This window comes from Piliocolobus tephrosceles, chromosome 10, assembly GCF_002776525.5.
Source record: "Piliocolobus tephrosceles isolate RC106 chromosome 10, ASM277652v3, whole genome shotgun sequence".
NCBI classification, from domain to species: domain Eukaryota; kingdom Metazoa; phylum Chordata; class Mammalia; order Primates; family Cercopithecidae; genus Piliocolobus; species Piliocolobus tephrosceles.
In genome coordinates, this window is record NC_045443.1 from 70,135,351 (window position 1) to 70,163,240 (window position 27,890).

The window sequence follows — 27,890 nt, forward strand, 5'->3', positions numbered from 1 at the left end:
AAAATTCCTCTCCATATTTAGAGTTGTGAAACTAGAAATCAAGTTACCTGTTTCCAAAATATAATGACAGGAAAGGTAAGGATAATTGTTATGGATATTCCTATTCAAAAAGGGAGAAAATGAAAAACAAGAAAGAAGTTATCCGTCTCAAGAATTGTGAAATCGCAGCAGGGAGATCCCATTAGGTTTCAAAGGCTGGGAATAATCCTCTACGTTGAGCAACTCTTTCCTCTGAGCTCACACAGCTCATCCTCTGAAGCCATCCTTCTTTTTGTAAAAAGAACAGTACATATTTGCAGATGAGTTGTTTTATGGGCCTGTTTCCCGACTATAAAATTTTGGAAGTTCAGCAGCCTTCTTTCGTTCTAACCTCTCTGTGTCCCTTTTAGACCAGTTTGTCAGTGTTTCTACTGTTACAACATTCCCAGAATCTTGTGAATCTCAAATGCATGTCATAGAAATTTATTCTATTAGAAAAGAGGCTCCTCCCCATATCTTAATCTGCATAATAATATCTCTTATTTTGGCTTGTTTTGAAAGACTGAACAGGATCTATAGGTCAAGTCATATGTCTAAACTCTATAAAGAGCCTTCTGTGTAATTGAATACTCTAAACTTTGGATATTGCCAAGGCATTAGCAAAAGGTTGTCCAGCCACACCTACGGTTTTCACCCCAGAGCACATTTTCATGATGGTTTCATGGAATTTCCTAATTTTTAATTCTTTTGCAATCTGTATTGGCTGAGAGTTTACAAAATCGTCAAGTCTTTGGTCTTTTTTTTTTTTTTTTTTTTTTTTTTTTTGCTTAACACTTCTTTCTTCAATTTATTTCTTTCCTGTAGCATTTTACAACAAAAAGCAAGGAAAAGAAAACAAAAAACAAAAAAAAACAGATCACACCTTCAACATTTGGCTTGGAAATCTCTTCGCCTACATATGCAACCTCGTTGCTTTAAAGTTCTGCTTTCATACAACTGAAGAGCATAATTCAGCTAAGTGTTCTGCTTCTATGTAACACGGATCACTTTTCCTTCAGTTTTCAATAGCCTATTTCTAATTTCCTTCTGAGCACTCACCAGCAGAGCCAGTAACATTTATATTTCTACTAATTTTCTTTTTATGACAATGTATTTATTCTCTAAGAAGATATAGGCTCTCTCTACCATGCTCCTCACTTTATTCTGAGCCCTCATCAGCAACAGCTTTAAGGCCCATATTTCTAGCAATAATCCATACAAAACAGCAGATGCAGATGCCAGATAGGAGAGATGCTAAGATGCTGGCTTGAAACGTAGAGAAAAGGACCAGAAGTCAAGGAATATAGGTGAGTGTAGGAGGTAAAAAAGACAAGGAAATGGATTCTCCCCTAAAACCTCCAGAAGAAATATAGGCCTGCTAATATCTTTATTTTAGCCCAGTGAAACTGATCTTAGATGTGTGACCTTCTTCACTGTAAGATAAATTTGTACTAAGACATTAAGTTTTTGCTCACTTGTCACAGTAGCAGAAGACACCTAATACAGTTCATGTAACTGATTTTGTGTTCTATGTTTATTATTTCTTAGTATATATTTTTGTATCTGACAGACCATCTAATTCCTTATAAATGATTCTCTTGAAGTGACCCCCTTATAGAATTTGAGGTGAGGGTTGTGAAAGAAGAAAGAAAATAGAATAGCGATTGATAAAGTAATAGTATATGTTCAAGGAGCAGGCTGCCTGTATTGGAATCCCAAATCTACATTATAGCTATGTGACCATATAACTTCTCTATACATTAGTTTCTTTGTATGTTAAATGATGAAAATCATTATATCTACCTGGTGGGGTTGTTTTGAGTATAAATGAGATAATCTATGTACAGTTTTGGCATTGACTGGACACACAGGAAACACTCAAGAAAGTTTAGGTAATATTTTTCTTCCATTTAGTACTTACATTTTCGGACTTAAAATTTTTTTTCACAGGATATAGCCATATGATCTGTATCCCTGCACTAAGCTAGAGGCATGAATTTTTACAAAGTGAAAATACAAATCAATAGAAGCAATCATTGATGGATGTGGCAGTATTGATAAATAGATATAATATTATTCCAGACCTGCTTTAGGTGGAGGAGACTGAAAAATGGAAGGCATCTCAATATCCAAAAGTGGGTGAAGATGTGGAACTCAGATGGGAAAAAGCATCCAAGGGAGATTTAAATGATGAAGATAAATTTGAGGGATTTTCAAGACTTATCCCATCTTTGCCCCTGTCAAAAACATAGATCAAAAGTATTTCATTGGTAAGTGAATATGTCCATACTCTCCAAATTTGTAAGTATGTTAATCACATATCACATAGTATAGGCATACATCTAACCATTATGCATTCTATAAAAAAAGAGTGAACAACTATTAAGTGTCAGGTACTCTAAATTTGTTTTTATTTCCCCTAATTCAATGCTATATCTTTTTATTGGTGTATTACAAGCCTACACAGTAAGTACTTGGTAAATATGTAAACGTCCTGAATGACCAAATGATTCCCAGGATGACTTAGTCAGCTAAAAGTGCAAACATGGGAGCTTGGGCTGGTAAGCCACCTAGGATTTGAATGAAAGAGCTACATCTGAAAATCGTATGTTAGAATAATAATCCCATAAGTGAGTCTATCTCTAGCTCCTCTCCCCAAAAGAATCATAGCAGTCAAATAAAGTTGAAGAGTTTATTAGGGAAATATGAGAGGCATAGACACCCCACATGACAGAAAGAAAAGTCTGAAACTGTTCTTTCAAGCCAAATTGGGACCTGGCCATGACCTCCCTCAAACAAGAAACTAGTGAGTTAGTAGCAACATTCTCTGGCAGCTGCATCGCCAGGGCTTGAGTATCTTGGCCAGGACTACTTCCTACTTCCCACCAAGAGTGGGGAGGAGACACTGTTTATAATATTAGTGTAGAGGCAATGAGAACTTTCTGAGAGATAAATAAAGCACTGGGAAGGATCTATAAAAAGATTTCCAGGCTGTTGGCTCTGAATGCCTCAAATACATTGACAAGTAGTTCTATGAAATGTTATTGAAAAGGCAAAATACTTTGTTTACTTCCAAGAGTTCCTCTGGACTTCTCCCTTCATGCCACATCATACCACCTGTGGACATGGCAGAGCCCAAAGGCCACACTTTTGAAAAAAGAAAAACAATAATAAGTCCCATTTCTCTTTAAGGGGAGAAGAATGAGCAAGGCTCCTGGGGCCCTTCCCATGTGGTCGTTGTTCTGTAAAGCAACTTCTCAGTAGTAGCATGGCGTTGTTCTAGGTGAGCATCTCACATTTTGTTACCTGTGCTTCATCATACCCTGGTCTCCGTTCAAGGGCTATCAATTCCTCTTTTAGCGCTGTCAGTCTTGAATGACAAGGCGTACTGAACAAGTTGAGAGAGTCTTCAATGTACTTGACGATGCTGGTAATGACCCCAATGTACTCCCGGTTTGCCCAGCCCAGGTGAATCTCTCATTGCACTGGATCCTTTTATCTTGCCAGGGTGGCTGCCTACGTTTGTTATATTATTTATTACTATATCATCTCTCTGAAGTGAGAATTAGAACCTCTAGGTTACAATTAAATAAAAGCACCGGGGTGTGCGTAGATTTTAACTCAAATCCATTTTCCCTCAAAGTCCATGTTGGTTTTCCACGACACTGCATTAATACTTTTGCATCTTTTGGGAAACATCACTTTTTTTTGAGGTATTTTAAAAAACTTTCTCAACTCTAGCCTTAGACATCATTAGATACAATAAAAGGACTCAGCATCCTGTTTGTGCCAAGTATTAGGCTCTTTAAAATGTTCAGACATTCAGTTAATGTGTTAGTCCATTTGTGTTGCTATAAAGAAATACTTGAGTCAGGGTAATTTATCAAGAAAAGAGGTTTATTTTGGCTAATGGTTCTAAAAGATGTACAGGAAGCATGGTATTGGCATCTGCTCCTGATGTGGGACTCAGGAAGCTCTCCAATCATGACAAAAGGCAAAAGGGGAGCAGACACCTTACATGGTGAGAGAGGAAGCAAGAGAGCAAGAAGGTGGTTCCAGCCTCTTTTAAACAACCAGATCTCACATGAAATTATAGAGTGAAAACTCACTCATTACTGGGAGGATGGCACCAAGCCATTCATGAGGGATCCACCCCCATGACCAAAACACCTCTCACCAGGCCCCTCCTCCAACACTGGGGATTATTTTCAACATGAAATCTGGAGGGGACAAATATCCAAGCATATCAGTTAGGGTTTCTTTGTTTATTATAAAAGGAAAATGAATTATGGAGCACCTGTAGTTTAATATAAGTCCAGATGGGGAGAACCCAGAATCATATAGTTACAGAGGGAGTCAATCAGTGCCTTTGAGCTTGTTCCTGGATGTTTTCAAGTCTGCTGAAGGACTCTCTCAGCTCAACTCATTCTCTCAACCTTGACTGACTACTTAAGATCAGAAAAGAAAAATCAGAGAAAGGAGCTTATTTCACATAGAGGATAAATAATAATTAGCTTTAGTTTTTAAAGGAAAGGAACCTAGAAATCATAAATGAAATGGAAAAACTTTATTTTTTAATGAAATAGAAATTGGAGTTGTACTTGACTGTGGAGATGAAAGACTGAGAACATGAGCAAGAATGCAAGAATCATTTCTTTGAATGAAGATAATGTTTATGGCAAAAAGACAGATTAAGCCATATGAATAAACCATAAATAAAGATGTCATTTATAAATGTTTGTACTTTGCATGCCATATGCATCATTTCCAGGTGTTTGAGTCTGCAGTCTTGACTTTCATTCTGATGCTCTTACCAAACCATGTTAAATATTAAGTGTTTAGGATCTTACTAATTTGAGTTTGTATGATTCCATGTGTAATTTGTTTATCAAATAATATGATTTGAAAGTTAGAGTTGTAAAGAAGTAATGGTTTTATTTTTTCTCTAATCACAATTTTTAATTATAATTTGTTCCTTTTCCTGTTTCTGCCACTGAACATCACCTAAAATTCTTTTAGCTCTTTTGCTGTGTTAAGTACTAAAAAGCCCAGTTCGGCTTAGTCCAGGCTGTAATTTCAATTTCAAATCCATCTTAAAGCTTTTCTCTCTTCGCACTAGGTCTGAGTCATGCTGTGATTCTTCTTTAGCTGTTCTCTGTTACGGTACGTACAGTGCCTATTGTCTCATGGGGTGCATGAGTGGGTTAATTTCTAGGGAATCCCTGAATGAGGTCTCTTTGCTGCAAAGACACCAGAATAGGGAGGGCTACATTGGGATAACCTGTCTTGACATGATCTATCATCTTCTGCTCAGCCTCCTGTTGTCGGGATACTCTTGCACAGGAGACAGTTTTCTTGGGCAGGTCCTATAAGCACAGTATATGCCCAGCTACCTTTCTCAGAAACCCCTTAACCCAGAGAAAACACTCTACACTCTACCTACTGTGTCAGACAGTGGGGGTGCATGCCACCTCAACTCTGTTCCATATTGCATCCTCATAAATCCTGTTTCTCCTAATAATTAATCAGAAAAAAACAGCTCAACAAGTTTGGTGCCTGAGTGGGCATCTACCGTGGGAATGAGACAGCAGCCCCCTGTCTGTGCCCCAACCTCCTATTTTATAAATGGTTACCCTGGAAGGACCAATCCTTAGATTATACTTGTGATACAGAAAGAAACTCTTTCTTTTCAGGGAAACGCTTGAGAAATTATAAGATGTGGGCAAGTACATATCAAAAACTATGGGAAATTGGAATTTGAGAGAAGTATGATGTGGAAAGATCTGCTTTGGAGACATATAGACCTGGGCTCAAATTCCTGGTCATCCACCCTCTGTATTAGGATGATCTGGTAATTCATCCTCTAGAAACTTTCATTTCTCCGTGTGTAGAATGGGATTACTTGCCTTAGAAGAAGCTGATGAAAACTTCCAATGTAGAAACACCTATGAAAAGACCTGACATGGTTCCTTGCAATGCAAATAAAACTTTTTATTTTTACAGTGACCTCAGCTTTCATTCACAGTTTTTTAAATGTGTCTTCAGTTTACTATCTTTCCAGATTTTCCAAGGAAGTTATTCTATATCATTTTTATTTTCCTGAACCTTCTGCCCTGCTAACCAAACTTATATGAAAAGAGAAAGGAGCTTGTCAGGCATTTAACTCTGAACTCCCCATCTTGCCACAAAAAAAGGATCTAATGCACATTCTTTTAAATTTGTTATTTATTCCATTTCCAAAAGTTAATCCTATCCCCAACCCTCTCAATAGCTATATATTTAATTTCTCTCTTTCTGTCAACTTAGAAAAATGCTGATGCTTTTTTTTATCTGACAAAAAAAAAAAAAAAAACAATATAAAAGCAAACACATTTCTTCTTCAGTCTTTCATTCTATGCTAACTACATTCTACAACTTTCATCTCTTTTCAGAGAAGCATCATAAAAGTTACATGCCTAATATGTCTCAGCTTAACTTCCAATTCTTTCATCAACTTATAGTTTGATTTCTAATTTTCCTACCTCATTGAAATTCATCATCAGAGGCATTAAAAAAAAAAAAAAAACAGCATTTCTCAAACTTTTCTAATTTTCAGCCCTTATTATTCCCTGATATGGTTTGGCTATGTGTCTCCACTCAAATATCATCTTGAATTGTAATTCCCATAATCCTTATGTGTTGTTGGAAGGACCCAGTGGGAAGTAATTGAATAATGAGTGCAGTTTACCCCATGCTATTTTTGTGATAGTGAGTAAGTTCTCACAAGATCTGATGGTTTTATAAGGGGCTTCCCCCTTCATTTGGCTCTCATTCTCTCTCCTGCCACCATGTGAAGAATATGTTTGCTTCGCCTTCTGCCACGATTGTAAGTTTCCTGAGGCCACCCCAGAGTTGAGATATTGTGAGTCAATTAAACCTCCTTTTTTAAATAAATTACCCAGTCTCAGGTATGTCTTTATTAGCAGTGTGAGAACATCTTAATACCTTCCCCCTCCCCACACAAAAAGAAATACTTCTCTTGCAATATTCTCCAGTAAATAGGGTTACATCAGCTCAATTGTCTAAAGCTGAAGCCTTGGGATCACCTTCAATTCCTCTTCCTCATTCTCTAGCCTTCAGTCTTGCATACAAACATCCAATCCATCAACCATGTACTTCTGAATGACTCTTGGATCTAATTTCTATTCTCTTGTCTTCTTTTACTTTACTATTTTAATAGCTTCTTATCAATAGCTCTATATTTCCACTCCTCAGCTTTGTCCCTGATTATCTTCTTGTAAACTCTACTTTTCTTATAGAATATAACCAAGCCATCTTCTCATGTTATCTCTTCCCCACTCAGCCTACTTTTCAGCCATTAGAAATGAAGTTTCAGTTTCTGAATGTCATATTTTTTCAGACATCTATGATTTAACACTGTTCTTTTCCCTTCCAATGTCATTTTGCAGCCACTTACATATGGAGGTGGAATCTATTTCCTCTCTCGTAAACCTAATAGCCTTATGTCTTGCATTAGTCAATAGAATGTCATAAAAATAATGAATTTGCAAGTTCTACACTTAGGCCCTAAGAAGCCTTGCATGCTTCAGCTGCATCTCTTGGAATCTTTGTTATACCTGTCAATAAACTTGGCCTAGTCTGCAGGAGTATGAGAGACTACATGAAGCAGAGACTAATAATCTGAACTCAGGCTCTCCTGGACCAGCCGACTGATTTACCAGCTGCATGTAGTTGTCTAAAAGGGTCAATCAAGTAACTCTGTCCCAGATCAATAGAAATAATTAGCTGGCCCATAAACTTATGAGCAATACAACCCTTTTTGTTTTAAACCACTAAAGTTTGCAATGGTTTGTTATGTAACAATTACTAATAGATATGCCTGTCTATCTCATTAGGCTGTAAGTTTCTTTAAGACAAGGAGAATGTCAGATTCATATTGGTGCTGAAAATTATCTTGTTCAATGTTGTACATACTTGTTTAGTTTTTATCTAACTTTTGCATACTAGTAATATTTTCTTGACCAACATTTTCTACTTCTGAAGTCATTTTTTATCATTACAAAACACAACTTTTAGGGTGAATATCACCTTCTATTTTCATTCAGACTGTGGTAGAATCTTGTCAATTGTTTCTACTTTTTATCCTACAGTTAAAAATACATCACTCATTCAACATTAGCATAAACTTTCCTTGTAACAAATATATGTTATTTCTTTGATTTTGGTCACTCTCTTTTCTGTTATAAAGACTGTGATCGACCTTCTCTTCTGGCCACTTACTGCTGTGCTAGGCTTTTAAAATATACCCAATTTCTCGCCTTGTATTTCTTATCTTGTCTACTTCACAGATATTATTTCTATTTATTTTCCTTTCCAGATGTCATGGTAAACAATATCACAAGGCTATTCTATCTTTCCCACTTCTTGATTTCTTCCCCTACATTCTCAACTCATATTATTTCATTCTCTCTGAATCTGCCTGCAAAGAGACTAGATCATCTTCTAATGCCTTTTGAAAAATGTGTCTTCAAGGAAAATGTTTCTCCCATACAGGATACCTGGGATCTGATTTTTATCTTTTAGCTATATTAGTCCTCTTATGATTTTTGTATGAGTTTTATTATCTGAGTGCTTGCAGCTATGTAACTCAGATCCCATTTCCCAATTCATTTCATTACTTCTTTAAGGCTCACACTCAATCACTAAAAAAAGAAAAGCTACATTACACAGCTACAACTTGTATATGCAGAGTCAGGTTCATAAGAAATAAAGAGTCATGTAGCGTTGACTATACAATATAAAGTAGAGAAAAAACTTGTGGACATAATGTTCCATGTTATCATTCTCTACTAAACTTTGTTCCTATTTGCCCCCTGCTGAAAGTAACATTAAGTGCAGTATAAGTCATATTTATTAGTCAGCAGATACCCAAAATACTAAGAACTCATAGGCTATGGTCTCTATAATACCTGGAAAAATGGAAGAGTACAATCAGCTATTCTTCATGTAATACTTGTACTATCAGATTAAGTATCTAAGAGGTACTTTGGATGCTACAAAATTTATCAGCGCCTCTAGAAAAATAGAGAAGAATGAAGTTTCTGTAGAGAATTACAGTGGCTCCTGTTGCCAAGGAAATTCTAGGAATAATTTTTATTGTAGCATGTTTTCACAGGAGGAGTTATGTTTATGATTGTTGGGTCTCAGACTACCAGGGCATTATGATGGAAGGCACCATGGTGATGGTGGATGAAAAATGACTGGCAGAGGCTCCAATTCCTTTTAGCTAATGGGAATATCAACAAAGAGGCTGGCTTTCACTTGTGTTCTAGAGAGTAGATTAGGAGTCAGGATAAAAAGAAGCAGATGGTTGCTGGAATAGACTTCATGATTCTCAGATAAAAACAGCTTTTACAACTTACTTTTTGTGGAGCAAATTATGATAAAAAGTTATTTCTTTTGAGAATGCATTTGAGTTAAAAAACATTTTTTACTTATCTGCTTCTCACTGGTACATAAGTGTAAAAAGTAATCAATACATTAAACAGGGTAAATTTAAATTATAAAACAAAAATAATAAATTTAATTTGAGTGTAGGCAAATCAAAATCAATATTCATTATTTTATTATTATGAAAAGAACTTAAGTCAAATTCTAGGTAGAGAAAGAATGATAGGAAATAATGAAGATATTATTTTTGTTTATTTCAGAGTTGAAAATATTCCTGAGATCAGTATTGATGTCTAAGCAAAAGGAAGACTTCTATTATCTTTAAATCATAATGTGTTAACTGAAGCCTTCAAACTAAAATAACTCTGAAGTAGATGAGCTGAGATGTGGCACTATTACTCCCAGATAAAAGATGAAGCTGAAGTCATCACAGTAATCTAAAACTGGGTAAGCAAAGTTAGGAGTAAATGTTCTATGCTCTAAATAATGGTTAGGGCTTCTGAATTTTGACTACGTGGTGAAAAATTGGATGTCAGAGTGGCACAACTTTGGGCGGAACTAAAAAAATTACAAAAATTAAAAATGCTTTAGGCAGGAGATACATTTCTGTTTTTTGCTTCTTGTTTCTCTTGACCTCCAAGTCTTTCATGTCTTCATTCTTCATCCTCTCTTCCTCCTTTCCATGCTTGGATCCTCTGGTGTTTGGAATCTTTTCTGCCTTCTCATCAACACCTTCTCACCTGTGGCAGGTTATTCTTGACCTATGTCTATTTTTTTTTTTTCTTTTTGTAGCCTAATGGATGTGAGAGAGTAAATCTTTTTCTCTGCTCAGGGAATACATTTAAATTTTAGCAAGGATTTTCTTGTAAAAAAAAAAAAAATTCAACTCAAAGAAATGACAAGTTTGTTGGTGGGAAAGAAGAGTTTTAGTAAGTGTCATGCAAGTAAGGGACATTTTTGTTGCTGAATGGTAAGGCCTTGAGATTTCTCTGAAATTATAATTTATTGAAGCAATAGCTGCACTTAAGTCAGATCAACGTTGCTTCTACAATGTTTATAGGTAAATTTATCTCAGGGATATACAACAGAATCCTTTGGAATTCAGATAGTGTGCGGTCATAATCATAACTTACAATTTAGTATAGTATTAAGCCTTGAACAACATGGAAGTTGAGTTGCCAATCCTCCACACAGTTGAAAACCTGCATATAACTTTTGACTCCCCCAAAACTTAAACTACTAGTAGCCTACTGTTGACTGGAAGCTTGCTGATAACATAAATAGTCAGTGAACACATATTTTGTATGCTATAAGTATTATATACTATATTATTATAATAAAGTAAGCTAGAGAAGGAAAATGTTATTAAGAAAATCATATGGAAGGGAAAATCTATTTACAATTTACTAAGTGGAAGTAGATCCTCGTGAAGGCCTTTATCTTCATCGTCTTCACATTAATTGGCTGAAGAGGAGGAGAAGAGGAGGGGTTGGTGCTGCTTTCAGGGGTGGCAGAGGCAGAAGTGGAGGAGATGGAAAGGGATACAAGAAAGATAGTCAAACTTGGTGTAACTTTTATTGAAAAACAATCTGGCATAAGTGGACCTATGCAGTTCAAACCTGTGTTGTTCAAGGGCCAACTGTACACTAAGATCTTATTTGAAACCTATTGAAAAAGAACCCACATGGCATATTCAAGACTAAGCAGGGACCCTAGAGGAGATAGATAGATAGATAGATGTAGATATAGATAGATACAGATAGATATAGATATAGATATAGATATAGATATAGATATAGATATAGATATAGATATTTAAGACAGAGTCTTGCTCTGTTGCTAGGCTGGAGTGCAGTGGCCTGATCTTGGCTCACTGCAACCTTAGCCTCCCAGGTTTAAACGATTCTCCTGCCTCAGCCTCCCGAATAGCTGGGACTACAGCCACCATGTCCAGCTAATTTTTGTATTTTAGTAGAGACCAGGTTTCACCATGTTGGCCAGGATGGTCTCGATCTCTTGACCTCATGATCCACCTGCTTAGGCCTCCCAAAGTGCTGGGATTACAGGAGTGACCCACCGCACCTGGCTGAGAATATTTTTAAGGCATATGAAGTGATTTAGTGGGGTGAATTAGACCAGTTAAGTGGTCTTTTCCAAACTTAACATAATATCAAATAATGTGAAATATGGCCTATGTTGCATTAACTTTATAAAGTGACCTTAGACCTAGAAGAGCAGTTTGATTTAGGGGTTGGACTTTGGCGGAATAATTTTTTAAAAGCACAGGCCATACGTTGTTGAATTAACATTAGTTCTCAGGCAATATTCAGATAATCTCACTGCTTCTTGGATAGTAACTTATTCTCTTCTTTTCATCTCCATGTTTTCAGTATGTTAAAAATGTGTTAATTTATCATCTATTTTCACTTTTGTATAAATAGACAAGGTAATGAAAGGGTAGTAATACCTAAATTCTGGTGGTGATGGTGGTGAATAAAATTTATAATATACTTGTTTATCTAAGCATATTATTCATGTTAATATGAGTTTATAATTTTGACTTTAATAAAAAATTGTTGTTACTTTGAAAAACGAATTAAGTACTCTCTCATCCTTCTAAGAGTTTTATGTATAAAGGTCATGTTACATCCTCCAAAAATTTAAATGCCTTATACAAAGTAGGTGCTACTATTAGTGTTAAAACAGAACCCAAGAAATTAACTACATTGTTAAAGTTCCACAGTTATCAAAGCAAACATCTAAGCGAACGCATTTATAGATCCTACTGATGAGTTTAACAATGTTTCAAATATTCGTGTTTAACACCTGTACTATTAACTACGGTTTACTAAATATAAGTCTTACCAAATTATTCTTCTCAATCACTGTGATCTGAAACAACACTTCATCTTGTGCTAATTATAATAGCTTCATTCTTCATATCACAATTATTTTGAAGTATATTCCACTCTAAGAAAATTAATATAAACATATACAGATCAGGATTATTATTCACAATTTTAAATACTGTTTCATAAAAAGATTCATGATCTTTGACAAAAATGTATGTTCATTCAACACACCTAAGTGTTAGTTTACATGTCATTAACTGCTTGATAGAGAGGAAAAGGTTGGGAACAGAAGAGAGAAATTTAGAACTAATGTAATGAAATCACTAATATTTGAATATAAAAACAATATTTACTTGAAATTTATCAAATAGGTCAATAAGGAAAGATGGTTTTATTACCCGGAAATTTTAGAACAACATCTGTGGTATAAAATAAACTAAGTCTTTAGATTATCTTATTAAAATAATTTAAGGTAGGTAGGTTTTGAAATTTTTCATATCTATCCTCAAGTCAGAATAATAGGTGATTATATATATATTTTTTCATTGCATAACTGTCGGCAGCATTAAATTCTGAGGTATGAGTTTTTATAGATGCCTATGGCAACTTAATACTCCTGCAGTCACAGGACGGGGAAACACAGATCAATAGCACACTGTGGCTGTAATCAACATGCAGATTAATGAACAGGGCCGTATTCACCAGGGAACACTCGAACAAAGACCAGTTGAGCATTTTAATTGCTAAGTTGCTGCTAAGTCTCAATTCCCCGTCAATCTCCATCCATTATGACCATTGATGCATAGCAGACATTAAGAGGAAAACAATAACATAATGATTCATAAGTGCTAGGGTGCAAATAAATGGTTAGCTCTGGGAAAATCATGGCTGTGATTATTCTGTGACTCAGACTACCTAAAAGATCTAACCCGTTGTTTCTATTTTCATTGTTCTCTGAATCTGACCTGACTATATTTAATGAGTTGGTTTTAACGGAACTAATAGCACAGCAAAAGGTTAGTTGAACAATCTTTTCTTTAGCTACCTCCACATAGGCTTGAATTGTTCCTTAACTAACTTACTTAGAAAATTACAGCCAGAGAAATCAGAAATAAAAGGACTCATGAAATTATGTAAAATATTATCATCTTGTGAGGGCAAAACTGTTTCACAGTATGATTATGTATTGTTGGTGGAGTTATAACTACGTACATTCAATGACCTTCGTTTTTATTTTCTTTAACATTGACAGCTTAGTTTCTATCTTGAGGTTTCAAATAAATCCCCTAGAAGTCGACTTCCACACAAACTACAGGACTGTTTTCTAATCTGGAAGAAATTTTCCACAGTTGCTTTGGAAGGCATAAAAATTATTATGATGTAGATTCAGCACTGTACTGGAGAATTGGCATGTGTTCCTTGAATTCTTACAACAACCTTTTGATGTAAATAATAAAATTTGTGCCACATTCTCTACACCTTTCTAAATCCTGGACACTAAGTCTGGACTGACTTTTGGAGGTATTTTTAATCACTTAATTTAGAAATTTTTAGCTTTCTTACTGATTATACATATGCTAAATATCAACCTACTATTTTCTGGCTTATCTTAAAGGCAGGAACATTTCACTTCAGTGGAGGAACCCCGTCTCTACTAAAAATACAAAAACTAGCCGGGCGAGGTGGCGGGCGCCTGTAGTCCCAGCTACTCCGGAGGCTGAGGCAGGAGAATGGCATAAACCCGGGAGGCAGAGCTTGCAGTGAGCTGAGATCCGGCCACTGCACTCCAGTCCGGGCGACAGAGCGAGACTCCGCCTCAAAAAAAAAAAAAAAAAAAAAAAAAAAAAAAAAAAAAAACTTGCTTTAGTTTACTTCCCTTGAGTCTCTGCTCCCTTCTTGGTTAGACATTCTCTAAAAGCTGCTGCAGTTACATGACCTCTATCCAGTGGACTTTCCTTGGGAAGCTAGAGCATATCATCAAGTCAGTATTCAGAAAAAATTATGCCTTGATTTATACAAGGCTTTTCTCTTTCACGGGCTCTTCCTATACAATTTTAAAAATTTGATCCTCACCACAGCCTTGTTAATTGGTTAGCGTAGATACTAGCCTTAATTTGCAAATTTAGAAGCTGAGAGTCACAATGCTGAAATAAATGTCTAAGGTTTCAGACCAAATTCTTCTGATTCCTCACATGGTGTTCTTGCAGCCTTTTACAAGTCAGTGTGGAACATATTACAAAATGGTCCACGGAGAAGAAACTACCACAAACCACCATTCTTGCATTCACCCTAGTAGAATGAACTCTACTTCCTTTATCCCTCTAAGAAATTAGTATGGAATTTTAAATGTCTACTAGATTTCCCTCACAAGGAATCTCCTATATGAGAATCAGAATATTTTCATGTCCCTGGGATGCTAATGTTTAAGGTGGACCTGGCAATGGTGTGAGAGTTCAGCACCGAAATTAGTAGTCAGGAGACAACCTTCAGCCCAGGTTTTGTCAAATATTTGCTCTAAGACTCTGGGCTAGTAGCTTAGCCTTTCTTGGTGTTATCTATAAATTAATGGCACTTTTTAGGATCATGTGATTGGACAGGCCCCTTTGAAAGTTCAACAAAATTAAGTAACCTTACATAAATTTTTATTTTTATGAATTATTAGTTCTTTCAGCTATCTCTTCTTGCCAATCTTTAAAAAATTGATCTTCTATTACATTTATGCTAACCTGAGATTAATACATCTTTTCAAGAGCTATTTGCATCTTTATATGGTATATGATGTCCTTCTGTGTTCCCCTCTCTCCTAAGTTGGATCACTGGCCATTTAAAATTGATCATAGTGCAGAAGGTGGCTGGCAAGATGGTCGAATAGGAAGAGCTCCGGTCTGCAGTTCCCAGCGAGATCAATGCTGAAGTGCAGAAGGTGGGTGATTTCTGCATTTCCAACTGAATTACAAGGCTTGTCTCATTGGGAATGATTAGACAGTGGGTGCAGCCCACCGAGGGCAAGCCGAAGCAGGGGCAGGCATCACCTCACCCGGGAAGGGCAAGGGGGTCAGGGAACTCCCTCCCCTAGCCAAGGGAAGCCATGGGGGACTGTGCTGTGAGGAACAGTGCATTGCAGCCCAGATACTATGCTTTTCCCATGGTCTTCACAACCCACATACCAGGACATTCCCTCGGGTGCCTACACTACCAGGGCCCTGAGTTTCAAGCACAAAACTGGGTGGCTGTTTGGGCAGACATTGAGCTAGCTGCAGCAATTTTTTTTTTCATACCCCAGTGGTGCCTGGAATGCCAGCAAGACAGAACCATTCACTTCCCTGGAAAGGGGGCTGAAGCCAGGGAGCCAAGAGATCTAGCTCAGCAGATCCCACCTCTACAGAGCCCAGCAAGCTAAGATCCACTGGCTTAAACTTCTTGCTACCAGTATGGCAGCCTGAAGTTGGCCTGCAGCACTAGAACTTGGTGGGAGAAGGGACATCTGCCATTACTGAGGCTTGAGTAGGTGGTTTTCCCCCTCACAGTGTAAACAAAGCCATCAGGAAATTTGAACTGGGCAGAACCCACTGCAGCTTGACAAAGCTACTGTAGCCAGACTGCTTCTCTAGATTCCTCCTCTCTGGGCAGGGCATCTCTGAAAGAAAGGCAGCAGCTCTAGTCATGGGCTTATATATAAAACTTCTATCTCCCTGGTACAGATCACCTGGGGGAAGGGGCAGCTGTGGGGGCAGCTTCAACAGACTTAAATGCTCCTGCCTGCTGGCTCTGAAGAGAGCAGTGGATCTCCCAGCACAGTGCTAGAGCTCTGCTAAGGGACAGACTGCCTCCTCAAGTGAATCCCTGACCCCCATACCTCCTGACTGGGAGACACCTCCCAGCAGGGGTCGACAGACACATCATACAGGAGAGCTCCGGCTGGCATCTGGCAGGTGCCCCTCTGGGATGAAGCTTCCAGAGGAAGGAGCAGACTGCAATCTTTGCTGTTCTGCAGCCTCCACTGGTGATACCCAGGTTAACAGGATCTGGAATGGACCTCCAGCAAACTCCAGCAGACTTTCAGCAGAAGGACCTGACGGTTAGAAGAAAAACTAACAAACAGGAATAGCATCAAAATCAACAAAAAGCATGTCCACACAAAAATCCCATCCGAAGGTCACCAACATCAAAGACCTAAGGTAGATAAATCCACGAAGATGAGGAAAATCCAGTGCAAAAACGTGGAACATTCCAAAACCAGAATGCCTCTTCTCCTCCAAAAGATCACAACTCCTTGCCAGCAAGGGAACAAAACTGGATGGAGAATGAGTTTGACAAATTGACCAAAGTAGGCTTCAGAAGGTAGGTAATAACAAACTCCTCCGAGCTAAAGGAGCATGTTCTAACCCAATGCAAGGAAGCTAAGAGCCTTGAAAAAAGGTTAGACAAATTGCTAACTAGAATAACTAGTTTAAAGAAGAACATAAATGACCTGATGGAGCTGAAAAACACAGCACAAGAACTTAGGGAATCATACACAAGTATTAACAGCTGAATTGATCAAGTGGAAGAAAGGATATCAGAGATTGAAGATCAACTTAACGAAATAAAGCGAGAAGACAAGATTAGAGAAAAAAAGAATGAAAAGGAACAAACAAAGCCTCCAAGAAACATGGGACTATGTGAAAAGACCAAATCTACCTTTGCTTGGTGTACCTGAAAGTGACAGGGAGAATAGAACCAAGTTGGCAAACACTCTTCAGGATATTATCCAGGAGAACTTCCCCAACCTAACAAGACAGGCCAACATTCAAATTCAAGAAATACAGATATCACTACAAAGATACTCCTTGAGAAGAGTAACCCCAAGACATATAATCATCAGATTCACCAAGGTTGAAATGAAGGAAAACATGTTAAGGGCAGCCAGAAAAAAAGGTGGGGTTATCCACAAAGGGAAGCCAATCAGACTAACAGCGGATCTCTCTGCAGAAACCCCAGGGATGTGGATGAAGTTGGAAACCATCATTCTCAGCAAACTAACACAAGAACAGAAAACCAAACACCACATGTTCTCACTCATAAGTGAGAATTGAACAATGAGAACACATGGACACGGGTGGGGGAAGGCATCACGTACCAGGGCCTGTTGGGGGGTGGGGGTCTGGGAGAGGGATAGCATTAGGAGAAATACCTAATGTAGATGACGGGTTTATGGGTGCAGCAAACCACCATCACATGTGTATACCTATGTGACAAACCTGCACATTCTGCACATGTGTCCCAGAACTTAAAGTATAGTAATAGCAATAATAAGTACCCAGAGAAGTTCCAAAATAGGATTTACATATAGAATTTATATATTTATATGTAGGATTTGGAACTATATATGTATATAAACATGAAAATGTATGTTTATATATGTCTATAAAGAGTGAAACAAACTTATTCTATTAAAAATATTGATCCTAGTATAATAATATTATGTACATCCATTTTCAACCTTAGAGTCATTGAACTATAAACACCATGTCAAGTATCTTCAACCCATGGAATTGGATTTTTAGATTATTTTCCTGCTTGTATATTTTTACACTTTTTTCTGTGCTACTATTTTTAACCTTAGAGCCTCTGTCCTTTGCTATATGTGCTATACCTTTCAATTAAGAAACATCTGTGAATTTAATTAATGTGCTGTTGACTCCCACCCTTTTCCAAGTAATTAATGAGGAGGTTAAAACAACAGACTAGGGATTATTTCAAGTCCCAAGAGACTTGTTTGGAAAACCCTTCCCCATTGCATTTTTATTTATTTGCAGTGGTTTAGAGAATTTATGCTGTATGGCAATGAATGTATTTCGGTAATACAATATTTGAAATGTTAAAGGAATATTTTGATCATATGTTTTTAGTTATGTCTCATAATTTTCATACTTCTCCTCTGATAGAGACTGTACTCTGTGATTGAATAGAATATGCATTTTGAAGGAAGTCAATGAGTTGGCACATGAAGGGGGTAGGTTTTGCGGTCAGTGGTATTACCCTCAACGTTCTACAAACACACCAACGCTATGGAATGTAGAATAGCCTGAGATTTCCTCCATGAAGATGTGGGAGGCAGGAAGATACTCTGATCATAAGCATATCCAATAATCAATGAACCATTAAAGTTTATGCTATTGGAATTGCTGTTAGCTGAGCAGATACTTTACAAAACCAGAAATTTATATTTATGGTACTTATGTTTATTTTTAATAACATGTATGCAATACATATATAAGTGTTGAGCAAAATTGACAATGGGGAGAGCAATTAGCCAATATACCAACTATCTTCTTAGTTTTCAAGAGCAAAATAAAGTTCTGCAAAAGAGATAAAGTACAGTACAGTACTTTATACAGTACTTTTTAAAATCTGTAAAGTACAGATTTTATAAATTGCTCCCTTTCAAAAACACAACTGAAAGTTTTGAATGCCAAAAAAATTAGCTTCAAAATCAGAGAATGCTTTTTTTCTTCCATTTATATTGCTTGGACTACCTGCCAAACACACTATAATTTACAGCAAAATGAAGGTAAAACCCAAGAAATAGTTTGGACTTCCATAAACACCACTGCCGACACAGACAACACGTAAAACATACTTTTCAAGAGTGCTCTACTCCTTCTGCAAATTAAGGAATGACTGGGTGTGGGGCATGCACAGCAAGGGAAAGAAGGTTATATTCCATTTGGAAGCTGCTGTCCTCAGAACATATTAATGTCATACTGACATTTTAATGAGAGAATTTCAAGAGAATATATGTGACCAGAGCTTTCCATTAATTTTTTTCTGCCTTCACTCTCTAATAATTGCAGAGTGTATTCCAATAAAGAATAGAATTTCTACCTTACCTGGAAGGACAATATCTAGGATAGAGAGCTGTATTAGTTTCCTTGGGCTTCTACCTAACTCCAACCTTCAATTCCTTCTCCACATGGCCTCATCTCTTTCTCTATGTGTGTCTCTCCTCTGTATATCCTTGCCAATACATTTGTCATTAAATTTACGGCCCACCCAGATAACCCAAACTTTTCTCATTTAAGTATCCTTAACTGAATTACATTTGCAAAAGCCTTCCCCTACTTTCCAAATAAGATCGCATTCCCAGGTTTGTGGACATATCCACTGAATGCTACCATTCAACTGACTATAAAAGTACAAGGCAGGAGAGTGAAAAAGAATATTCCAAAGCCTTTTTTTTTTTTGAGATGTAGTCTTACTCTGTCATCCCGACTGGAGTATAGTGGCATGATCTCGACTCACTGCAACCTCCACCTCCCGGGTTCAAGCAATTCTCCTGCCTCAGCCTCCTGAGAAGCTAGGATTACAGGCACGCACCACCACATCCGGCTAATTTTCGTACTTTTAGTAGAGATGGGGTTTCACCATATTGGCCAGGCTGGTCTCAAACTCCTGACCTCATGATCCGCCCACCTTGGCCTCCCAAAGTGCTGAGATTACAGACATGAGCCACCGCACCCAGCCTTCCAAAGCCATTTTTATAACTAAAGGACATCAGCAGCAGGAAACTTCCAGGACAAGATGTATAGTCACATGAAATTAATAGAATCCACACTTTTCAAAATAAACTGTTCATTGAAATGGCCTCTTTGTCCCAAGGTGGGAAATCTAATTTATTGGAAACCTTAATTAGGTGGCATATGCTCCCAATTCAGTAGGTTAAACATGACTTTCAGATAGAATTTTAACAAACATACAGACAAAGAATATGCAGATGTAAAATTCCATAACTGTGGCTGCTGGTGGTCTTAGTTTCTTCTTTATCTCCTTCAGGTTACTGGATAGGTGAAACCTTAAGAGCCAGCCCTCCAACTCAAGTTTGAAAGAGAACAGAAAAAATATACTCAGGTATAACAGGTCTTTGATATAAATGGACTATACCAATTCTTTTTCAAGTACATACCAGTTACTTATTAATTTGCACACTTTCAGAGATATGTAAGTAGAGACAAACTCACCCCAACATTGAATCTATTAAAAAATCCTGCAACATAAAGAAGGAAAGCAACACCAGCCTGCAAAAGAAAGGTGTGGAGCTCACATTAGGAAAACATATACTTCTAGACCTTTTTAAAAATGAGATTCATTGAATTCAACAAATACTGAGCTTCCTATTTGTGATAAGCATGTACCAGTGACTGGGATGACAGCAATGAAACAAAAAAAGCAGATAAATACAAATTGGGAGTAAGAAAATAAAAATAGAATAAGTTTGGCTTAGAAAAGTGCTAAGAAGAGAAATAAAGCAGAATAAATGGAAAGAGAGTAAGAGGTGCAATTTTGCATGGGGCAGTTAAGATAGATTGCAAGTGGTTTACACTCTCAAATGGATTATATGAAACAAGAAATACAACTCTAAATGAAGTGAAAAAGGAGTTAAGAGAACTAAGAAAAAAACTAAAAGGGCAAAACATATGAAATTAATCATTTGAGAAACAGGCACAGGAAACTGCTAAATCAATGCTACAAATAGCAAAATATGGAAGTTAATAAAGACGTTTAAAGAATAAGCCAGAATAGAGAGAAAAATGACAATGCTAAAAATAAAATGAGTATAAACATAGGCATGCACAGTGTGGCACCAGCAGGTGGACACTAATTGGTCTTAAAGTGTTGATTCCTACGTGCCTTCTATTGTAGTGCTACAAAAGAAAACCATAGACTGGATGTCGTAAAATACAGACTTCTATTTCTCACAGTCCGAGAGACTAGCAGTCTGAGATGAGGATGCCAGAATAGTTGGCTTCTTTGTGAGAGACCTTTGCCAACTTATGTCCTCTATATCCTCACATGGTCTTCCTTGGTGCCTGTGTGGAGAGAGAAGAAAGAAATCTTGTGCCTCTTCCTCTTTTTGTAAGAGGACTAATTCTGTTAATGAGAGCTCCACCCTCCTGGCGTAATTGCCTTCCAAAAGCTCCCCTTCCAAATACCTTCATACTGGAGATTAGGTTTCCACATATGAAATTTGGGGGACACAAACATTCAGTTCATAACACTAAGATTTCTTCCACTTTTAATGTTTGAGGCAATGAGGACTTGAATCAGTGTGATGGTTAGGGAAATGGTAAGACCAAGTTGGAACTTTTGTGTTAAATGCTATCCTTCAAGACTTCTCGCACATGCCAATTTATATATTCAAACTTTCTGCTCTGCTTCATCTCTCACTGAAATAAGGCTCTTGAACAATATTGAAAAGATTTTTTTAAAAATGTGACACTACTTGAGGGCAAGATTGGAGTCTCCTATATCTTTATCCTCCGGACAGAGCATGAATCAGAATAAGTGTTAGAATAAGTGCTGAAATAAGAAGTATAAACTATGTCAAAAAATGGATGAAAAAGATAATACTTTGATTTTTATTTCAAAGCACACTCTCGTATACAGCTGCACTTTAAAGGAAGGATAGTATACTTAGCTAAATGCCCCACCTTTGCAGTGAGGAAACTGCCTTTGAATCCCTTTTACTAGATGCCTAATTCAAGGCAAATTAATTTGCTTGTTAGTCCTTCAGTTTTCTTATCTGTAAATTAGTCATTTGTGAGGAACCTGGCATATAGTAAACACCCCATAAGCAATAATCCTGACAGTGGCTATCTATTATTTTTATCTTAAAGCTGGGAAACCAGATATTCAGAGAGTTTTGGTGACCTACTAAATATCACTAAGGAGGTAGGTAACTCAGGAAAGGCTAGAATCCAGAGGCTTAGACTTCTAGTGTAGTTTTCTGTACACATTATGGGGGAAGGCAAGGAAGAAGGAGGAATTGATAGTGACCATAATATTGTATATGTGTTTGAAGGATAGAATCTTGATTTTTTAAATGTCATAGAGGAATCTTAACATAAAGACATTTTAGAGAAACAAAGTATGGGATGGATAATGAGTTTGATTCTTGGAAAGTTGAATTGGAAATATTGCCACTAGATAATAATAGAGATGACCATATCATGCTCAATGGCTTTTCATTGCACGAGCAATAAAATACGAAGCCCTTTCAATGGCCTAGAAAATCTAGGTTAACTGCATCATATCTGTGTATATTGTGTTGTATCTTCCTTCTCTGATCACCTTTCTCTCTTTTCTGCACACCTCTTTCTTGACATTTTATGACTATGCCAGGCCTGTTTTTATAGTCTGTAACAGGCTGCTCTCTCTTCCTAAATTGCTTTAATTCCCAATGCTTGCATAAATATTCTTTCCCCTAGCTTCACTTCATGAAGATTATTTTCAAAGACCACCTGCTCAGAAAGGCCTTTCATTATAATCCTCTCTATAATGCCCACCACCATTATTATCTCTCCCCTTACCTCGTTTTGGTTTTCTTCAAAGCAGTTGTCACTAACTGAACATAAGTTACTCTGTGTGTATGTGCGTGTATGTGTGTGTGTGTGTGCCCGTGTGCACAGGCATGTGCATGTCTGTGTTTCACTAGACTATAAACTCTATGAGGATAGGGTCTTTGCCTTGCATCACTATATCGCCATACCTTTAGTACCTGACATTTACTAAGTGCTCAATAACTATGTGTGGAATAAATAAGTATGTAAATAAGTAAGTGAATGGCACAAGCATTTGAGGCTAATATCCTCCACCAAGATGTAGTGTTGGTGACTGAGATGCCTTATTCATGCCTTACATCTTTGCTTTTCAATTGCTTGCTTAACTCATAGAGAAAAAGTATAGGCCTTCTCTGTTCATACTGTTTTTCATGAGTCTTAAAATATGGACTCCCCAGTAGGAAGGAAGCATAGTAGCATAACTTATTACAAGGAAAAAAAAAAAAATCTGACCACCCAAATTCCATTTTATTTCCTTTTTGTGCATACCTCTTCAGTTAAAAAATTTTAAAAGTCAACACATTACTACGTTAAAAACAAATGCAAAATTGTTTAAGTAAAGATTGGGTTAAAAATCTGTTTGTGAATGTGAGGTTGCTTATTATGCTTTCGCTGCTCTCTTTAAACAGGAGTCAGTCAGCTCATTTAGTTTATCAAACACTGGAAAATCCCCAAGGTGTCTAAATATAACTAGCATCATTTCCTGAATATTTAATTCCTAAAAACAGGATGATAGTCATAGTATTCACATTCTCTAATCTACTGTGTTCTGGAAATCTTGTAATTGATGATATAGCAAGAGAAAAGTACCCTTGACTCCCAGACTTGTTTCAACATTTACAAAATGTATTGCTTAGAATTTCATTTTTCTTCTTTCACTTCAGGCTGGCATATTTTCAGAATCTAGATATTTGTTTTAAGAAAAAACTTTTCTGAATACACCAACAAAGTAGGAATAGCATCTGTCTTATTCAGAATTTATCAGAAGGCCTGGCATACAAGAGAATTTAATGTATATCTGATGAGTAAAGGAGTAAATAAATGTATACTACATGAAAGAATAAAAGCAAATCAGCTTAATATTAAAAATATTTTTAACATTTTGATTTTTCTAATTGTCTATTGCTTTTCTATTCCTTTTTTTATAATGATGTATATTTAATTTTATTGTACCTGAGTTTTTATTTTACCCCATATCAAATTCTTTTAGAAGCAAGATTATACCCCAATCAAATTGATACGGTTTGGCTGTATCTCCACCCAAATCTCACTTGAATTCCCATGTGCTGTGGGAGGGACTACGTAGGGGCGGATCTTTCCCATGGTGTTCTTGTGATGGTGAATAAGTCTCATGAGATCTGATAATTTTATAAGGGGGAGTTTCCCTGCACAAGTTCTCTTTTTTGGCCTGCTGCCATCCATGCAAGATGTAACTTGCTTCTCCTTGCCTTCTGCCTTAATTGTGAGGCTTCCTCTGCCATGTGGAACTGTAAGCCCGTTAAACCTTTTTCCTGTATATATATTACCCAGTCTCGGGTATGTCTTTATTAGCAGCATGAAAACAGACTGAAACAGTAAACATTAACCTTTTCTGCCCCCACCCATATTTTTATGTTACCAATTATTTTGGTTTCAATTTAGTACCTTGAACTCTTTAATACTTTAACAGGACCAAGTTTAAAATTAGCCTTTTGGATACCTTTTATCTTTTTAAATCCAACTATCAACATATATGTAAATTTTGTTCTGTAAAAAGTTCTCATTGTTCTTTGTGTTATTAAAATAATTATAAATAAATGGTTTAATAGCAACATTAGCGTCTCAATTATTACTTTGAGGTGTTCAAAGGAATGCTTTTAAATCCCTTACCTGTGGGATGGAGAAGGCCATATTTCTCCCTGAATTTTATTATTATTTCTACATAAACTACTGAGGGAATGTTTGGCTCTGAAACTGAGATCAGGAGTGATTGCTATTCATTTGTATTAAATATTTTAGAAAGTGGCAATAATTTCTGACTTCTGAAAAGAGTTTCCCCAGGCATGTAAAAAGCAATTAAAAAACCCACATAGTTGAATGATCTAACATGACTTAAAATTCATAATAAAAGTTTTTAGGGTGGGAAAATACATACATTTTAACATAACATATATTTGAGAATAAATTGTAAAAACTAGCTTTTAAAAGACTCCAAATGGAAACTTCTTTAGTGTCTATGCTTAAGTTACATGTGTTTAGATTTTTAGGACCTCATTTACCTGGACCACTCCTCACCCATGACCAATAGTGGCTATGGTGGAGATAACCCTACCCTGTTGACCATACTTGATATTTCTAGAAGAGACAACTAACACAAATGTGGCCAGTTAGTGCCCCAGGAATTTAGGCCCCAAGGACATCTGTGTTTTCTACCATGATGTGCACAGAGAGAGAAAAAGGTACAGAGAAACTGTGAATAGAGAGGTAGAGATGTTGAGACAGTTATGCTCCCTGGTTCTCATTTCTGTGTATTAGATATCTATTTTAATGTGAGAAATTACTCCAGAATGCAGCAACTTAATACAGTACCACTTACAATTTTATAGTGTTTGTGGATCCAAAATCCATATAGAGCTTAACTACCTGTCTCCCAAGGTCTCTCACAAAGCTGCAATCAAGGGATTGGCTGGGGTTGCAGTCATCTCAAGGCCTGATTTGCAGAACTAGTCGGGTCACTCACATATAGCTGTCGTCAGGCTTAAGGTCTTCTCTGGTTATTGGTCTGAAGTATCATTTCCGTGCCACGTGGACCTTTCTACAAGGCTACTTGCTTTCTTCAGAGCTGCTTTTCCCAGAGCTAGGGCTTGGAGGGAGAGAGGAAGAATGAGAAGGAGTGAATAAAGCAAAAGTCACAGGCTTTTTGTAACCTAATCTGGAAATTTATATCCCATCACTTTTGCTCTATTTTATTCATTAGGAAAGAGTTACTAGGGCCAGCCCACACTCATGAAGAAGGGATTGCCCAAGGGCATGAATACCAGGAGATAAAGATCATTGAGTGCTATTCTAGTGGCTGCCTACTATAGCCTGTCCTCTAGCCACCAATGATTCATGTCCCTACCACATTCAAAAGACACTCAGCCCCTCCTAAGGTCCTCAAAAGTCTCATCCTATTACAACATCAGCTCAAAGCCCAGAAGCTCTTTGTATAAATCAGGTGCGGGTGCAGATGAAGATTCTCAGATACAGTTTCTTAAGTAGAGTTCCTTAGAGTTCCTCTCATCTGTAAATCTTTAGATTGACAAAACTAAAGAGAAAAATTGTCTACTCATACGCACACCAAAATTATGGCTACTTGTAACATGGTAGCTGGCTTCCCCTGAGCAAAAACTGAAAGAGGGGTGTTAGGGGAGAAAGTGAACAAGACAAATGTCACTGTATTTTTGTAACCTAATATTGGGAGTGATATTTTTTCACTTTTGTCATATTTTATTCATTAGAAATGAGTCACTAAGTGAGCCTGCACCCAAGGGAAGAGATTTAAAAGGGCACAAATCCTGGGAAGCAGGCATCATTTGGGGCCATTTGCAGGCTGCCTGCCACTCTCTCGTAGGAGTCTGGCTGCATTTGTGTCCTGGATTATATCAAGACCCTTCTGGCTTGTACAAAAAAATTCCACTATGTTTTTAAGTCAGCTGAAGTTGGTATCTGAAGCTTGAAAACAAAAAGTTATATAAGTTCAATCTCTGTTCTTAAACTAGACTCTTCTTATCTTTTCTTTGCATTAAAAAATAGCCTTTCTCAGAGCATCTTATATGTGTTAAACATTTCTCATTATCAGAAAGATTTTCTCCTATTTTTTCACAGTCCTAAATTACCTTCTTTCTGTTAAAGTCCACTGGATGTATTCAGACTACTTTAGTTGACATTCCTGCAGTATTTGACACTGTCAGCTACATCTTCTTTTTTGAAACACTCAATCCCTCTGGCTTCTATGAAATCACACTCTCCTGGATTAACTCTTATCTGTTTCTTTTATGGGAACTTCTGATCTCTCTTCAATTTTCATGTACATCAGGATTTCATTCTTTCTCTTCCTCTTTCACTGTATACAGTCCCTGAATGAATGCACAAAACATGGTTTCAATGACAATCAAAGTTGATGACCTAAATCTAAATCTCCTTCCTAGAGTTATATCTACCTCTTCAACACCTCCATTTGATATTTCACAAGTACTTACAACTTAACTTCTTATCCCAATTTCTTTGCAACCTCAATATTCTTTCTTTGTGCTTCCTCATTTGCTCAAGCTAGAAACTGACTTTGTTCTTGATTCTGTCTTTCTTATTCACATCCCACTCATCTAATCCTGTTCTCTGCTCTTGTTAATTTTCCCTTAGTAACTCTCTTTCTGGGCCAATTTTCTCTACCAATACCATACTTCTATAATTTTATTTCTGTAATAAATCAATATCATCTTTCTCATGATGTAGAATATATGAAAGAGTTTAAGAATGTGGGGTTTGAGTCCAGGCACAGTGGCTCATGCCTGTAATCCCAGCACTTTGGGAGGCTGAAGTGGGCAGATCTCTTGAAGTCAGGAGTTTGAGACCAGCCTGGTCAACATGGTGAAAGCCCATCTCAACTAAAAATACAAAAACTAGCTGGGCATGGTGGCATGTGCCTGTAATCCCATCTACTCAGGAGGCTGAAGCAGGATAATAGCTTGAACTTGGGAGGTGAGGTTGCAATGAACTGAGATTGCACCCCTGCACTCCAGCCTGGGTGAAAGAGCAAGACTCTGCCTTAAGAAAAAAAAAAAAAAAAAAAAAAAAGAATGTGGAATTTGGAGTAAGACTATCTAGTTTTGAATCCTGGATCTAATACTTACCTACTTACTAGCTGTGTGATCTTGAGCTTGAGAAAGTTACTTAAACTGTCTATGATTGAACTTCTTCCTTTGTAAAATATATAAAATAATGTTATTTACTTCACTGAGTTTTCCACAAGACTAAATGAGATAATGCAAGTAAAACATTTAGAAGAGGCCCAAGTTCAAAGGACATATAAAATAAGTATTTGTTATTACTAGTATTAGTTAATGACTGCAATAACCTACTAAGTAGATTTCCTTTTTTACTCTTAGTCATCAGTATAAACCATTCTAACACTGCAGTCAAGTGCAAATGTAATCATGTCCTTCCTTACTCT